Here is a 15,397-nt window from a genome sequence, read left to right as displayed (position 1 = left end):
TCAGCAACATGGGCTTTTCTCAAAACAATCGTTGAAGGCCGTATTGAGACCTATAGTTGTTAATGTCTGTGTCATTTGGTCTCATTGGCATTCATGCCATATCTTCTCCTTTATATGAATAGTTGTAATAGAGTTGATACAGTCATTTTCAAAGGAAATATTCGTAGAACATGTGAATGAGAAAAGAGCGTATTTTATGTAACAGATGTTAATTTTATTTTTTATTTTTCTCCCTCACTATTTTCACATTTCCTAATCGATTTTCAAAATATTGTTCTCCTCACTATTGAAAATTTTGAAAATATTGTTATCCTCAATATTGAAAATTTAACTGTTCTCGGTAAATGATTGGTAGACATTTAATTATGGCGTCAAATTTTCATGGTTTCTTCGGAAGTCCCTTTATGTAAACAAGCTCAAAATCAATTACATTAAATATAAGATTTGTTCTTATATTGTTAAAATTATAAATTATAATCTAAATTAGAAATATAAATGACAACATATTCTTAGATATCTACGTCATAGCGTAAAAACTATATTAGTTACAAGTTAATAATGCGTCAATCTGATAGTCTTGTTACAAAACTATTTTTGTTTAAATTGTGTTAAAACCAAGATTTTAGGATTGTCAAATTATATTTATATAGGGATTAACAATAACTTCAATTTTCAATCTTGGTAAATATTTAAAAATAATTTTTTTTCTTCTAGTTTTTTTTTTTATCTAGAATGCAAAGACGAATGTATTGTTCTTTTGATATACCAAGAATATAATTTATTTTTTTATTTTCGAAAACTGTGTCTTATGACGTAAATATATATTGGTTTACCATACAGTTATGCAAGATCTGATTGTATTTTAATCCGTTTACCACACGTTGCTTCATATATTTCGAAGAAAAAAAAATGACTAGGCAAATTGACCATAGAAAACTAACAATTCTGAATAAGAAATCAAAAATAGTAAAGAACTTTAAATGAAACTTAACTGATAAAACAGTTCAGGATAATTATATCTTATAAGAAACAGCAAAACAACACTACACCCGAGTGTCCTGTTGCATTGTTATGAATCCCTTGATAAATGTTGTTGCATTTCTTTTGTGGATTATCGAGCGTGTTAATTCAGTTTAATGTGAATGGGTTTTGTCATGAGTCTATCTACTTCTTTAAGGTACTTTTCAACGATGAATATATATTTGTCTTGCTTATTTGTAATATGAATGAAATGATCTCTATTCAGCTACTTCTTATATAATTATAAATTTGGTTATACCCATTGATTTGTAAGTTTCATTTATGAGAGAATAACTACCAAATTACCAGGGAAGTACAGGTGTTCGTCTCTGTTTTAGGACATATCATCAATAAGCAGAATCACATATCCCTTGAGATTTTTACTTGCTGTATAATAGATCAAAAAGTTTCGTGCATTCACTATTTGAAAAGTGTAACTGGAAAACAAATTAGATTACGTATTCAGAAATAATTGCATTAGCTCAATTGATCTGAAGAGTAAACCATGAACGATTGTAAAGATTAAATTATGTCAAGGGGAATACCATTTTCTTGAAATATTGTAGTGCAATCCGATATTTTAACAGTATGGTATTTTCATACTTGCTTATCTACAATGAGGTATTTTTTTTCGGTTGAAATCAAATTCAGGTTGATTAAAAAAAAACAACAACAATTCATCTGACTTTTTATAATTGGTAAGGTTTTTACAAGAAATACATATCTTTTAACAAGGAAACCATGATATTGTAACAATTCCTGACGGCTACTGTTTAACATGTAGAACAGTTTTGTATTCGGAGCACACCGGTAGTTGGTTCCATGGAAGTATAAATAAGACATGTACTAGTTTTACAGAACAGTTTTGTATTTGGAGCACACCAGTTGTTGGTTCCATGGAAGTATAAATAAGACATGTACTAATTTTACATTGCAGTTTTGCATTCTTGGTCCATTTAGGTTAAGTTTCAAGTTACAATGTAAAGTTCGTCTTGTTCGCACTTTACTAATTCACGCCAGAGACCTTAACTGCTCTCATCCGTAACTTGAGGTTTTTCTAGTTTATCAGACAGGAAATTATATATTTCTTGCCGTATGACAGAAATAGCAGAATATTTTATGTATAATAATAATGATGGTAAGAGTAATCGGGAGGTTTAAAATTTATACCTTCTGTGTAGTGGTCTTGGATAGAATGGTTTTTGTGTAGATAAAAATGATACTCATGAACATATCAGGTTTTAATTTTATTTCGTCTCACAAAGGTATTCAGTTCGGTTTTGATAAATTGTAATGTATTTTGTTAAACAATATGAAACTACTGGTAAAATGGTTAATAGACTAACTGGATAGAATAACCAAAACAAATAATCGATAGTATGACCATCGATATAGCATATCATCTGATACACAACAAGTGAGATTGGGAACATATGGATGTCTGTATATTTTATTTCTACTGAAATTTCTACTTATTATAATCTGGTTTTGTGCGTTTTCCTACGTCAAGGTGAAGAGTGAAAACGCATAAAACCATGTCAAGAGTAGAGTTCACAATAAAATTCTTTTTTAACAGTAATTTCGCCACGTATGTTTCATTTAAGAACATAACTTTTATGTATTATGCAATATCTAACTGAAAAGAATGGTATGCTTTCTCACTGATCACTTATAAATTGTGCTTGGTGGTTTTTTTTGCGCAAATAGTTTGCAATTAAGTGATTCATAAATTAGTACCTCATCTTGAACGAATTCATTGTCTGATTAAAAATGATCTATTGAGACTATATACGTTACTTGAAACAACTGTTTGAAGGCTTAATTAAGGCAACTACTTTATGCAATACATTTGTCCTGGTTTTCATTACTATATAAACCGGGGAAATAACACATGAGAGAATTATTTTCAAATAGAACAAAAACCTATATTCCAGAATAAAAGTGTATCTATTTCATAAAATGACATGATAGAAAATAATTGTCTGTCCATTTTTGTTGCACTGCACGATTTTGTAATTCAATGAAAAAATCTATATAAATACTTTACAAAGAGTAAAAGGGACAATCCTAAGCTTATATCCTCAAATATTGTCGGAGATCACTCACTTGATTTTTTCAGTCAATGTTAAATATGACTGTGTTATGAATAATATTACTGTGAAAACACTTACTGAAGTAGAACTTGTACTGATATACAGCATACTATTTCATTGTGCAGTTTTATTTGTCAAAAAAGAATACAAAAGTACGCGTAATTCAGATCTTTTACCGGTGAGACTTAATTTGAATATACGTTCGTATTGTAATTTTTAGGATGACAGTTTATATCTTAATAAGAATTCGTGCACTCTTATACCATAACTTACCCATGATTAATCGCAGCCAAACTTTAATATATTCGCAAAATGATCTGCGTCGGATAAGAATCGACCTAATGCAAATGAATATCAAAACTTCTTTTGTTTTAATTTTGGTTGAATAAAATATGAATGCAAAGTCTGTAACTATTTGAAAAGTAAGTTGATATCAGAACCATACAAAACAGACCTAAATTCATGAATGTTTAGTTCTACGATAGATTACAATGTAAATCAGTTCAGCATGTTTGTAGTATTTGTTTATTTTATTTTAGTTTTTTGCTGTCTTCAGAAATTTTATTCTATATCAGTTCATTTCACTATTTATTTTGCCGTTACTCTTCAATCTAAGATTGCATGTAACAAAAATGCATTATGAGAATCCTTCATTTCATATCCGATGTCTTCTTTGTGATGATTACGTTTTGTTTTATGTTAATAGATTCACTAAATAAAGTTTATGTTTCCCTATTTAGTTAACACTACAGTCCTGATTTCATAGCTTATTTACGTTCGGATGGTCGTCAATGATTGAAAATATGTGTCGTGTTTAGAAGAATTAAAACTTCAATGTCCCTTGTTTACATTGAAAAACTCATAAAAAATTCCAGGTTTGTAATTCTATACATCAGACGACCGTTTTGTTAAAACGCTGAATAAGGTACCGAATTGAAGGGCATTGAAGATCGAACAGTTTGTGTGCTAAATACAGTTAAGATAATATTTTTAACCGGAAGCTACCAAATATATTTAATGATCATCACATTTATAATTACTCAAAAGATTGGGTTCAAAGTGTTTATTATTTGAAAAAATAGGATAAAACATAAGCATACTGTTACTTTGTAATATCTTTTACAGTTTTAAAATTGAAGCTAGCTGTACGATGGTAAGTATGTGAATATGTTTTGTTTTATTTATACAATATGAATTTCTTTGAACGTTTAGAAGTTTGAAGGAAGCAAATCTAGAGAACCTGTTTAAGGTTACAAACTGAATAATATTATAGTTATACAATTGTTATCTGATACTACATTACATCACAATTTAGTTATGGAAATTACTTCTTTTCTTCAGAAATATTTCATAAAGCTGACTGAGTAGCCATAATGAGTACACTAATGACAATATTTCATCTCTGTGTCGTATTTATATACAATAAACTGTTGTTGGACATCATAATGCTTTTGTAACATTTGCATTGTGATGACTGTTCATAGTAGTGTAATACAATATAATGTTTGTGAGCTACTCCAATCAAGGTTTAAATTGTAACATCACAGATTCATAGGCTTCAGTGGAGATATAAATCAAAATAACGCATTAGATAATATCACACGACTGTCCAACGGAGATTTAAATCAATATAAAATTCTTTTGTACCAGTTTCGCAAAAGTATAATCATATCATTTTCATATGCGATTTCAAACAATTTTGGTCTATGTACTATACAATAACCCTTTCACTTTACTTGTATTAATAACACAAGAAATGGTGTATTCCCTTAAGGCTGATAATAACGAGTTTTGGTCGAATTATTTACAATTGACAGGGACCCTGTGTCTCGCCTGATATTGCTACTATCAGTGTAAAACGTTATGTTGAAAGGCTGTACGTTTATAGATACATGTTTTTCTGTAGATTCTTTTTCCTTGATATTGAAGAATGACTCCTATATAAGTTTTAAAACACTTCATGGTGGTTTCAAATTTATTATGTCAAAACAGTTTAAATCGGTAATATTTAACATTTAACTAAAAAAAGACTGTATGGTTTTCAACAATGAGCAAATTTCATATTCCATAGTAAGCTATAAAAGTTCCCGAAATGAAAAATGTAAAAACCTAGAAACCTAACGATTTAAACAATGGGGACGCCGATGCCACTATCGACGACGGAATATACTTTCGTTGTGTCTCACTGCCGCTGATGTCGCAGGGGATATTGGGGCTTGGACTAACCGACAAAGCATCAATACTATAAACTAAGAATTATCTCATTGTTTTGCTAGCTTGAATGATTATTTGAACATATACGAATACGAATATCAATATTTTATTTTTATCAATTGAATTCTCTCATCTTCCTCGCACTAATTGAGATTTTTTTTTGAATATCTGTTTCACATGTGACGCCGGATATTTTCCAGTTGTCGTTCCCATAATACTGTCATCTTTTCCTCGAATGTGAACTACCAAATAAAACCAGTTGAACCTTGTGAAAATTTCTTTTTACTGTCTGTTTGTACATATCGATAAATTGAAGGAGTGGATGTCCTCAGGGTTTTAATTTTTATTAATATTTGCCCTTTTGGAAGATCATAGTTGAACTTTTTCATTTTTAGGGAAATAAACTGACATAAGATGAGCGTTTTCAGATAACTCTTCCTACCGTTTGAGTGATAGAAAGTTTTCACTCTGCTGGCTATTTGTACATATATTGAAGGTGCGCATGTGGCCAGGGTCCTTACATTTATTAATTTATGCTCTTTTTGGAGATAATTGACCTTTGCTTTTTTTCGGTATAAGCCGTTAAATGTTATAGTTATTTCCAAATAACACTTTGCATCTGCAGGAGCATCAATAACACAGTAATATCTCAAAAAAGCCGTACGTTGACTTTGTTATAATAGGGTGTTGCTAAACGGTGGAAACGGAAAACGGAACGGAATACAGAACGGAAACGGAAAACGGAAACTGAAAGAATTGACATCTTTTTTTTTGTGGTTATATCATCTACATAGGAATGTTTTATATAGTATAAAATATGTTTACAAGAAAGAAAAACAGGGGAATAAATTTAAAATAAAAGAATTTAAAGCATAAAGTATTGAAATAATAAGCAGGACATATCATGATGAGACTATGATTTTGAAATACAAGATCCAAGACTAGAATATGCATAAGTCGTTTATAAATGCGATTCAGTAATCTGTTCGACTTTATTTATTTAAAAAAGTTAAATAAATGTCAATAAGATAGTAACCCAACATCACATCAATCTACATATGGCCTAACAAGATGGACATTGGCCTCGATTCTATAGATAGGCTGTGAAGTAATACATTTTGGTTTTAGTCATGAGTTTGGTTATTAACTGTGACAAATTGTAGAAAATTAAAGACAAATGCAAAGAATAGGTAGATTTTTTTTCATTAAAAGAATGACCTGCTTCTACAAAAATATCTTTCGCTAGGGACGGAAAAATCTTTTCTTTTAATTAAGCTACACAGAATAGAAAAAAAAACTATAAACTATTAAATCATAAAAAGAAGCTTTGAAATTAAGAGGTCCTAGCGGAAAATTTTAATCCATCACGAGTTGATTGACCGTTATTTAATATCGGTGTCACAGCTGACCACGGTAGCATTCCAATTGTCGCTACCTTACTTTCGTCAGCTTTCATGTATGTCTTCGTCTAATGAGACTTATAATTATGAATTTTTACCCACTATGAACAACATACAGGGTGACACATGTGTATGCACATGTGCGTAACCGTCCAGAATATCCGAAGATATCATCTAAATTTTATGATGAAAAATAAATTAAAAATAGACCCCACCACTCTATTATATTACGTCGTCCGTGCATTATTGAAATATGAGTATGAATGTACCTCTGGTATCTTTTGACCCACTTTTGTAAAACGGTTATTCCATAACGGTCAACCAACTCGTGATGGCGTCCGTAAAATTTACGAAGAGATGATTTCAACTTTATGATTTGGAACTCTTGGTTTAATAGCTTCCTTGTGAGCAGCAACTGTCTACCAAGAAAATCATGATAGGAAATGCAAGCATGGGATTATCGTATCAATTGGAAGATATATTCCTCGTATGCAGCTGAAACTGGTTTTGTTACAACAAACGTTAAAACAGATTTCAATGCCACACACTGATATATAGTTGTTTACACTCTTGACATTATTTGATCGAAATTTGTCCTATTCTCATTACTTCCACAACTCCATATTTATATCGTACGTATGAACTGTCAAAAATAATATCAAAGTTCAAGTTGAAAATAGTATGGTATTTCTTTATGTTATTAAGATTTTTTGTCAGTTCAATTAGTTATTTTTTAGTAAGTGTATAATCTATCAAGTAGTTTATCTAAGGGCGATGACCATGATCTATAACGAGCTAATATGGAGATTTATCGTTAAACATTCACCAAAGTCACAACTGCTTTAAGAAAATCCGTACTTACGTTTTTCCCTTAATTTTGTACACAACTCCACATAATCATTAATTTGAGAGGTATGTAGGAATCCGATGATGAATAGTTGAAAAGAGAACGCAGGTAAGCTGAAACTGAAACTGTTGAATGAAAAACTGTTGAAGCAAATAATTCTCGCATTTTTTAATCCTGTGTTTGTCTGTTCAGACTTGGCATAATGACATTTTAAATATTTATATTTATACTTTTAAATCGATTTTTTTTTAAATTGATACATCAAATAATAATGAAACATGAAAATAGTTTCATCTATATGAAGCATTGAGCCTCAGTGTTAACAAATAAAGAATAAGACCCATAAAAACTACCGTATCAACTATGTATTTTACCTGCTGAAAGACGTATATTTTTCTATGATCATTAGCTATCGGAAGATTGTTTTGAAACGCTACGTTACATTTATGCGACTGTCATACAAGTCAAATGTTTAGCTTGCTATAAAACCAGGTTCAATCCATCATTTGCTACATTAGAAAACGCCTGTTCCAAGTCAGGAATATGATAGTTGTTTGATGTGTTTTAGCGTCTGATATTGCAATTTGATTACGGCTTTTCCGTTTTAAATTCGGTATGTTTGTTATTTTTCGATTTATCAACATTATCATGACAAAATATATATTTTTTGATTTTGGAGATATTTCTGCGTAAACACAACGTATGATATTTTTGAAGTTTACTAAGACATATTTGGAGAAACATTAAACGCTCCTCTTATCCATACAAACAAATTATTTCCATTATTTATGTTTGAATTTAAGCAATTATCATCATGTCAATTCGTAATTAATAATATTTTTTTAAATATTGATCAAACAACCTACAAAAAAATTGAAATCTCTTAAGATATCAAAAATCCATCAAACGATGTATTTCGATGCATAAGCAATATCGTATTTCAACCAAGAGCAATGTATTCATACAACAATGCACAAAAACATTGAAAAAAAAGAATGAAATCCATTCACTCCCAAGGTGAGTTCAGATGGTGAACATATTAAGCAATATACTTTATAAGTAGAAATGAGAAACTATTATATATTGAATATTATTTTCCGTTTAAATATTTCGTGTTACTATAATTATTGTAAAAAAGACATACATACAATTAAACCCTATTCAACAATTGCAGTTTAAATTAAATTTTGTATTAACGTAAAAGAGAACAAGTCATACGTCTCTCCAATAATTTCTTCGAAATACAACAAAATCATTGATAATTTCAAAATAATTCTTTCTCCCGCTTTGCGAACCAATATGGCTAAATATTTTCTATTCTTGCATCACGCAATAGAATATATAGAAGGTTAATTGATTGTTTTATTGATTATGATGTCATAGAATCAGTGGTATGGATTCTTAGTTTGATGTAGTTCACGTTAGTTAATTAATGACCTAGTCGACGTTTCCATATTTTATAAGCAGAAACAATACGTTGACAGTTCAATACGGTATATTTCAACCATCTTAAATCCATGTAAAGAGCTCAAAGCTCAATCTGTAATTTAAAACTGGCATAACCCGAACATTATTATGTATCACGTTGAGATATCTCTTATTGTAGGTCTTTATTTTCTTTTTCAACTTTTATTAAATTATACATGTACATAGCAGCTTAACGTGGCTTGTTTCTCTCATTTTTGCATTTTTGCATACACATTGTATTAATTGAATACTGTGTGTCTAGATGATTATATGTATCCGTTACACATTTTTAGGATGATAAAACACAAGTGATTAAAATGGGTAACAAATTATGATTTAAAAGTCGATTGCTGATTTTATTCATATGATTTATACCATTTGTAGGTATTAGACCCAACCCTTCAACCACAGTTCATACCTATAAACTCCGTAATGTATGCGTTATCATCACTCTATCTAATTAAGTTTGAATTTAATAAGCCTCTCTAATAACAAGCTTATCTTATTTTGTTCATGTATCTTGACAGCAGAAACAATTCTTACTGAAATACGAGAAACAAATTGTCATAACAAAACTCATGAGAACTTAAAACCGTCTGATGAACCCATACACGTTCTCCCAATAACCTCGTATTAATCATTTTCAGCAATATATTCCAATTTACAGTCAAATTAATCAGAAACAAGATCACAAGATGTTAGGTTATGCCCGGTCAAGGTTTCTTGTTTGAGAAAGGAGTGATAGAATATTACAAGTTTGTTAATTATTATTAAGGTTGTGTCAATAATCAAATATAAAATAAAGTGATAATTGATTTTAATAAAACAAAAAATATGTACAAATCGTTATCCATAACAATACAAATAAATGGATTTTGATCGTTACCTTAACAAAGTGTTCTGAATTGTTTAAATAACTATCTTCATGTAAAGACCGTCTAGTTTTTGCTAAGATATTACAAGAATTGATGACATTACTATAATGAATTTACTTCTTCAAAACATAACTTATTATGTAATTATTATATGATAGTTCCGATCTGTATAAGTTATGTGTCCACATTCTTTTTATTCTAACTTTCAGATTGAGATTTTTTACTAGATAAATCCATACCTTCAAAATATATGTTAAACAACATTTTATATTTCGCAGAATATGGCATACCACATGTACCATCGGAGGTTGAAACATGAAAAGCGATATTTAATGATAGTTTTATGACATCTCATTTGAAATGATGGTAAGAAATGTGTCAGGAAATTAATGAATTTTTCAGAAATTTCAAGAATATTTCGGAAATGTTATAGCCGGTGTTATATTTTACGTTATGCTTGTAAAAAATGCCTAACAATTAATAACTTTCAGAAATATTAATGAAGAAAGTTTTCATTGTTACAAACTTACCAATTTATCACATCTTTAAGATTTTTCAATGCAATGCTGATATATTGGCACAAATCTGAAATGAAATTTAGATATAAGTTTATACAAATGTACATATATATGTGTGTTAACACATATATTAGCCAAAAGGGAAAAGTTAGTAAATAAACATGATAAAGGTAGTATACCGTTTTTATAAAGTCGGTAATCGATTAAGCGAAAGCAAATCCGGGTCACAAACTAAAACCGAAGGAAAAACTATAACAGAGATAAGAAAAAACAACGAAATTACAGAAACACAGAACTGCTACAAAAACAAATCCAACATACATACAAACAGACTATCTCATAACAACTACCATAAAGATAGTAACAACGGATGTTTCTTATAGAAGTTAAAGTATCAAATCTGTTGGTTAAGTTTTGAATTCTATCTCTAATGAGTATTCATATAGATTTGAAAAGAACAAGTTCTAACGTAGGTGTATGAAGATGAAGAATAACCTTACCATATCTATAATACTTTAGATTTTAAACAAGTGTTTGCTTTTTGTTTTTTATGAGTGGGGTAATAGTCTAAAATTAACGTATGAACACAACATATCTGTTTAATTGCATCTCATATAAAAAGAGTTTGTCAATAAACAAAGACATGTAATTATTAGAAATTTAATACAATTATTTGTTCGCCTTCCAGACAGTAGCATAACAACTAACGCGCTGCATTTGATAAAATACACAAATAACAAATCGTGTAAACAAAATGCATTAAAGGCAACGATCTGGAAAACACTACAACAGAAAGGATGAGACCATCACATTCCCCGGTAGTGATAAACTTTGAACCAAAGTCATCAAAATGAAGAAAATACACGAAATATAGAGTAGAAATCAACCAGCAAAATCCAAAGTCATATAATTTGATCACATATAAACTTAGATGATCACTGCTAAAAATGTCTGTAAAAACAAAGAACGAATCACATTTGAAATTGAATAAGAAAGTGAATCTGCATTAAGATTAAATTATATCAATACATTTATAAAACCTCTAAAGATTCTCACATCCCAACAAAACACTCAGAACACAGAACCGCTTCACGTTTAATTATCAGTGACAATATAGGTTCAAGATATACTTTCTACACAAAGGAACATCTTCGTGTATCTCGAGTGTTAGTGAAATATAAACAAGTAAACAAAAAAAGGGAAAAAGGGATAAGGTGTTTCTAAATTACTTGCATATATTTCAAACCATCTAAAATAAAAGAAATAGTTCGTGTGTCATTTTGAATAAATTCTTTTTCTAATTTTGTAATTATAAAATTTGTATTGCAAAGACATTGCGGTAATGTTTTTTTTGGTTTATTGGTCATTATAATACACAAATATGTAAGAAATGTCTTAAAATGTCCCAAACCAAGTCAGGAAAATGGCGATTGTTATTTTTCAGTTGGTTTCTGTGTGTGTTGCATAGTCGTTTTTATTTGTGTGCTTCTTTTCTTTTGTTGTTTTCTTCTTATAGTTGATGTGGTTTCCTCGGTTTAAGTTTGTAACCCGGATTTTTGGGGATCTCAATCGATTTATGACTTTCTAACAGATGTATACTATTGTTGCCTTTATTTAGACCCAATATATGAGAAAAGGTTGTAAAAGGTTATAATAAAAAGGACAGAGTTAATAATTTTCCAAATTATTTCTACAAACAAGATAACAAATCATATTATAATACAACTAATTGTGACAAATTGTAAAGATGCTAGGAATGGACTGTAAAGAATGTACTAAACGTAGTGTTCCTTACAGACTGATGTTTGAGATAGTTAACTTAAATCACTACAAACAATTAATGGGAAAAATATAAACAAAACAAGTACTTGTTAACGTGCCTACTATAGACATCAATATATATTCGAAAAAAAAGTTAAAGGACTACTTTCATTTTGAATAGTATATTATAAAATTAATTTGCGCACAAAAAAAGCTAATTTTAAGTAATTTTCATTTTTTTGTTCAGATGATTTAAAACAGGTAATGCAAACTATAATTGTTTTAATTTAATGCCTACGGAACTCGCATCAATTGTTAAATGAAAGGCGAAATATACCATAGGAACATTCAAACTCAGTCAAAAATAAACTGACAACACCATGTCTAAAAAGGAAACAGACAAACAGACAAACAAATTTACAAACAAGGCAACATAGAAAACTAATGACTGAGCAATGTGAAACCCATTTAACACTTGGGGTGATAGAAGGTGCTCTGAAAGGGTGACCAGACCACACTCAATATGTGGGATCCTTCGTGATGCTGCATTTAAAACAAATAACTATACATATCAATTCACGTCTTAATGAGTTGAAACTTTAGCATCTTATTAATTTCGATAATTAGAATTTGACAATTTTAGACAGATTAGTTATAAATCGGTCAGCACCGAAGTTATGACTATTGAGCTGATGATAAATGCAGAGCTGCAGTCGAACTACAAAGCTTGTAAATCTATAATCAACTCCATTCGAAAAATGATACGAAAAAATTGTATAACGTTAAAAACACTTTGAAAGCATGTCTTAAACATTTGTGGATAATATCATTTTTAGAACATTTATCTGCAATATTCTTTTATTAAACCACCTATTCCGATTTATCAGAGAAACCAATTTGCGGTTAACATAACTGATGTAAAACTTTATATAATGTATAAATTCTCTACATAAAGAAACTTCGACCACAATTCTGATAAAGTTGATCATATACAAAAAAAGTTTGTAAAAGACATATTCATCATAAGCATGCAATCAGGAAATATTTTGGTTTTGCCGATATTACTTTTCATGATATTTACATGATTATATAACTACATGATAGATATTACATTTATGTATAACAGCGGGGGGGGGGGGGGGGTTCTTTTGACAAGATAGAACTCGAAGATTTCTAAAACGATAACCATTAGCTGCTCTATTTATTCAATGCAATAGAGATTACAATAGGGGTGAGGATCTTAGTGAGTGCAGATGAATAACGAATAATAGATAGTACATTACATATGCAATTTTTACAATGGAGGGTATAGTTCTTGAAACACCGGAGATAAAAGGTGGGTATAGCATCTAGTTTATTCATGATCACCTGTATATGTAAATATAAATTCGATTTTTTTAATCTTTGCGTTGTATGTGTTTACAGCTGCTTTCAGATGACAGCAAACAAATACCCCAAAGAAAAAAAAGCTGAAATCTACAGCACAAAGACAAATAATGATACAAACCACATTCATAAGACAGACACTAAATAATAAGCTGAATGTTGTTATTGTAACAATACACAGTAAAAGAGAGGCAAATGATACCAAACGATATATTAACGTATTAGTAAAAAAAAATCGAAAAAGGATCAAAATCTCCTCAAAATACGAGAAGACTGACAATAGTTTACAGGCCTCAGCTTTAAAACTGAAGACTGAGCAATATGAATCCCACAAAAAATCGAATATGATCTCAAGTGCAGCGGAAGGCTACTTAAGTCATGTTTCACATGTGGTACTCATCGTTTTGCACATGCAAGTACACACATGATAATATGTTTAAATCACAAGGGCACTATGGCATAATATGACGGGAATGTGTTACCACAATTTGAACATATCCGTTGTCACTTATGAACGGATAATAAATAACGATCAGTAAACTGTTGATAATATCTGTAAAAGTTTGAAATTTCAGTAGCTTCCTTGTACGCAGACTTGTTATATTAGGCAAATGAAGATAGTGAATACAACCTCTGGAATATCGTGTCAACTAGGAGATATATACTCAATACGCAGGCGTAGCTTAAATACATGTAGCTTAAATGATGTTACAGATAAATTGAAACTTTACACTTCAAAATATCTATTTTTGTCGTAGACTTTTGTTTGTATCGACCTAATATATTTTCAATTTCTGAGTTTGATTGTCAATCTGGTATCAATCGCACACTTTTAAGACTTTATTTTATGAACCAAAACAGTTTCAACACCATACGATGTATCAAAGTGTCTTTATGGTTTTATCTCTGTTTGGCTTTCATAACTAAACATCACAGGAAGTCAAATAAAAAAGTTAACGTTTGTTGTATAACGAAGATAGTTCGTCAAAAGCTCGGGTAAAGGTTTCAGATTCTCACAGAGCGATAAGTTATATTGTGTTGTTTGCTTGTGCATTCAATAATTGCTATTTCATTCGTAAATTAAAACCATTGCTTTTTAGAACATTTGTTTTACGTCAAATTGGAAAGCCTACTTTTCGAATATATTCTACAGAAACTTTTTAAACGCAGAAACTTTTAGAATATTCCCATTTCAATCAGGAAGATTCCCTTCACGTTATTCGCAAGGACATTTCAACATGACCAAGCATTACATTTGCCTCTCCTACGTTTGATGTAAAGGTAAAGCAAATGTAATATTTTTCTATCGCTTAATGCAAAAATGTGGACAAATAATATAATGTATACCCATGTAGAATTAGCAAAGAACAAAACATTAAGTATGCATGTATTCAATCGAAATAACTAGTCAATGTCTAATGCCGACATTATAAAGAAATCCTTATGACAAAACTAATGAAATCTATTCTATTTGAAGCAATAGTATTGTAGTACATTTACTATACAGAAAGTACTATTGTCTACTCTTTTTGGTCGACTTTTGTGTTAATATTATAACAAAGAAATAATGCCGTTTATCTTAACACTCAAAACAGTTAATAGATTGATTTTGTGTTGTCAAATTAATTAAGGAAATCATGCATTGTAAGAACGCTATGTTAAACAGAAATTATAGTTTTTGGAAACACTTACCGTTAATTATTGATTTTAGTGCTCCAAATTAAATGATTAAATGAATATTTCAATATTAAACAAGAAACTGTTACAGGAAATGCACACACGTTGTTTAAATATTGTGTAAAATGTATGCTACGTG

General features: G+C 30.0%; 1 protein-coding gene across 2 annotated transcripts in view; it reads right to left on the bottom strand.

Annotated features, from left to right (window-relative positions):
- LOC139493449 (growth hormone secretagogue receptor type 1-like) overlaps positions 1-15,397 on the bottom strand; it is a 321,528-nt gene that overhangs the window by 247,651 nt on the left and 58,480 nt on the right. For both annotated transcript variants that reach the window (XM_071281851.1, XM_071281853.1), the window contains exon 2: positions 10,447-10,501. The gene's annotated coding sequence lies outside the window, so the exon portion shown is untranslated. The remainder of the gene's footprint in view (positions 1-10,446; positions 10,502-15,397) is intronic.

The sequence above is a fragment of the Mytilus edulis genome, chromosome 10 (assembly GCF_963676685.1).
Source record: "Mytilus edulis chromosome 10, xbMytEdul2.2, whole genome shotgun sequence".
In the NCBI taxonomy this organism is placed as follows: Eukaryota; Metazoa; Mollusca; class Bivalvia; order Mytilida; family Mytilidae; genus Mytilus; species Mytilus edulis.
This window is presented reverse-complemented; position numbering and strand designations above follow the sequence as displayed.